This window comes from Arachis duranensis, chromosome 7, assembly GCF_000817695.3.
Source record: "Arachis duranensis cultivar V14167 chromosome 7, aradu.V14167.gnm2.J7QH, whole genome shotgun sequence".
Lineage (NCBI taxonomy): Eukaryota > Viridiplantae > Streptophyta > Magnoliopsida > Fabales > Fabaceae > Arachis > Arachis duranensis.
In genome coordinates this window covers 5249130-5252484 of record NC_029778.3, presented here as the reverse complement: position 1 = coordinate 5252484, position 3355 = coordinate 5249130, and the positions used below count along the sequence as shown (strand labels likewise).

Genomic DNA, 3355 nt, shown 5'->3' with positions numbered 1-3355 from the left:
CTGTCTCTCCTCCAAACACTACCTAAAAGTTTGACGGATCAGTCCCTCCGTCCAAATACCTACATCATACTCAACAAAAAAGTCTGACGTGGCTCCCATTCTAATGACCTAGCATTACGGCTGTTCATATGGCACATTAGTGGAAGGCCAATTTCAAAATTTGGACAAAAAAGTCCCTCTTCCTTTTGTGGCATTGTGTATTCTTGTGCATGTCATCATCCAAGACTAGAGTTCTTGGATGATGGTAGTAAAGCCTCTATGGCATTCTCACATACACATCATTAAACAAACACTCACCAGTATAATCAAAGACCTTCCCTTACATGCTTATTGACCTCCTTCCCCTTTTCCCTCGTGGACAGAAGATGTCGTTTCACAAGTGATTCGGTTAATCCCCTCATGCTTCTTTAGGTCTGCTCGCTCCATTGGCTGCCAAACCGGTTTCCGGCACCGCACTCCTCTCCGATAGCACAACCTCAATAAAAAAACAACAAAAGTTCCACCACAGCCTCTTTGTGCTTGGCCCTGCTGCACACAGGGACCCTGGCAGGGTCAACCTTGGTCTTCACAAAGCCCTCCAGTTCTTCCGGTGGGTCGAGGCTCGCTTTGGGTTCCACCATACTGAGGTCACGTGTAGTAAGATGGCAATTGTGTTGGCCAGAGCAGATAGATTCACTGCTCTTTGGGATTTCTTAAAAGAGATGTCTAGAAAACAGTGTTCCAAGCTTGTGACAACAGAGACCGTTACGTGTTTGATAAAAGTCCAAGGAGAAGTAGGGCTGGCTAGTGAAGCACTATTTGCTTTTTATAGGATGAGGCAGTTTCACTGCAGATCGGACATTTATGCTTACAATACATTAATCAATGCGCTTTGTAGGGTTGGAAATTTCAGAAAGGCTAGGTTCTTTCTTGAGCAGATGGAGTTGCCGGGGTTCCGGTGCCCACCGAATACATTTACTTATACCATTTTGATAAGCTCTTATTGTAGGCACGCTATACAAACCGGGTGCAAGAAGGCCACAAGGAGGAGGTTGTGGGAAGCGAATCACCTTTTCCGGATCATGCTCTTCAAGGGATTTGTTCTTGATGTTGTGACTTACAATGCCTTAATAGATGGTTGCTGCAAGACCTATCGCATTGCGAGAGCATTGGAGTTGTTTGATGACATGAAGAAGAAAGGATGTGTCCCTAATAGAGTTACTTATAATTCTTTAATAAGATACTTCAATGCAGTGAATGAGATTGATAGAGCTATTGAGATGTTAAGAGATATGCAGAGGTCGAATCATGGAGTACCCGGTTTGAGTTCATACACACCTATCATTCATGAGCTTTGTGAAGTTGGCAAGGTTCTTGATGCTTGGAATTTAAATGACAAAAGGGAGAGGTACTGCATTAGTGGAAGGTCAATTTTAAAAATTGGACAAAAAAGCCACTCTCCCTTTTGTTATTTAGATTCGAAGCATTAAGAACCTTGCCAACTTCACAGCAGGGGCCAAGCACAAGGAGTTTGTGGCGGAACTTTCGTTGTTCTTCATTGAGGTTGCGCTGTTGGAGAGGAGTGCGGTGTCAAAAACTGGTTTGGCAGCCAATGAAGCGAGGAGACCTAAAGAAGCATGAGGGGATGAACCAAATCAATTGTGAAACAACATCTTTTGTCCATAAGGGAGAGGGAGAAGGAGGTCGATGAGCATGTAAGGAAAGGTCTTTGATTATAGCGGCGAGTGTTTGCTATGATGAGGCTGGATCGTCCCGTGGGCACCCTACTGACACTCAGGTTGGTGGCATCGCGGAGGCTAGTATGGGTGGTACACCTTTTACTCACGTATCTAGCTCTCAGGTACTACATGAATGTAGCACGCAGATGTTAGCTGATCTTGTTACCACTTCCTTCACCATGGATTTGGACGATCAGTTGGCTGAACCCCAGTTCTATGCAGATTTTGTTGAGATTATACGGGGTGATGACGTTCATCAGTACCAGAGCCCAATTTCAGGCGGCCCATCCGACCCTCCAGAGTATAGGTCACAGCCAGCGGATGTGCCGTCCCAGGTTCCTGAGACACAGCTCCCGGTCGACCTGAATGAGCCCGCAGGCAGCCCGTACGACACTTGGTTCGGCATGGGGGGACGCCACCATCTGCATTTGGAGTTGGGCTACAGGAGGCTCCCCCAGGAGATCGGCGAACGGCCAGGGTTAGGTGTCTGACTCGATGTGGCACAAGCTCGCACCTACTTGGTCCATTTGGGGGCGACCATGATGTTGATGGTGACTAGCAGTAGCGCCCATTGTCTTATTTCCGACCGTTTTTCTTGTACGAATTATGACTTATTTATTTTCTGTTAGGGTTATTGACTTGTGACAGTTATATCTGTATGAGTTATGTAGTTAACTTATTTTGTGTTATTGTTAATGCCTGGTGGCTATTATTTCCGTACAACTTATTGCAAATGACGATTACATTTTGTATCAATTCGTGCATTTTGCATCATGGGTTGTTACTATTAACAGCGGTATATATAATCACCCACTATATTCATAATCCGCTACAGGGCGTAGCGGATTATGCACACATGTCATTTGGTCATAAACCGCTACAGGGTGTAGTGATTTATGAGTAATGCAGCCCTCAACGTAATCCGCGACAGCCTGTAGCAGATTACGTGCAATTGAATTCCGCTGCAGGGTGTAGTAGATTACATACAATTGCATTTGTTGTATTTGCGTCTGGAAATTGCCGATGTTGTATTTGCGTAAAGATTTTGTTCATTCATTTTATTTACATAAATTGCCAAAAATTATAATTTTTTGTCAAACCTTCCTTTTGTTGGTGTTTTTAAAAGTGCCCTTATGGCATAGGTTAGTAAAATTTTGAAAATATTTTAACAAAAAATTTAATAGATATTTTTTTAATATGAAAATAAATATAATTTTTCAATGAGAATACATATATATCAAATTTAAACTAATTTCGGTTCATTTGTGTGTTAATTGAGGTTCACTTGATACTGCTGATAAGTATTGATCAATTTTTTAGCAAAGAAGAATGAAATTATTCATTATCACTTTATTCAATTGCATTAGATTCCACTCCATTCGATTCATTTACTTCAGTTTTGAACAAACAATTAAAAAGACTCAATGATCAATAAAAACACATCGAATTCATTTCTGGATCCAAATGAACTTTAAATAAACTAAAAAAATAAACCGAAATTACTTAAGGAATAAAAATTTGGTCAATACTCAGTAGCATCAAGTGAATCTCAATTAGCACACAAATGAATCGAAATTAGTTTAGATTTGAACAAGCAGTCAAAAAGACTCAATCATCAACAAAAATACATCGAATTC

At 41.5% G+C, this 3355-nt stretch overlaps 1 pseudogene; it reads left to right on the top strand.

Annotated features, from left to right (window-relative positions):
- Nucleotides 1–346: 346 nt before the first annotated feature.
- LOC107496633 (pentatricopeptide repeat-containing protein At1g77405-like) lies at nucleotides 347–1620 on the top strand (annotated as a pseudogene).
- Nucleotides 1621–3355: the final 1735 nt, after the last annotated feature.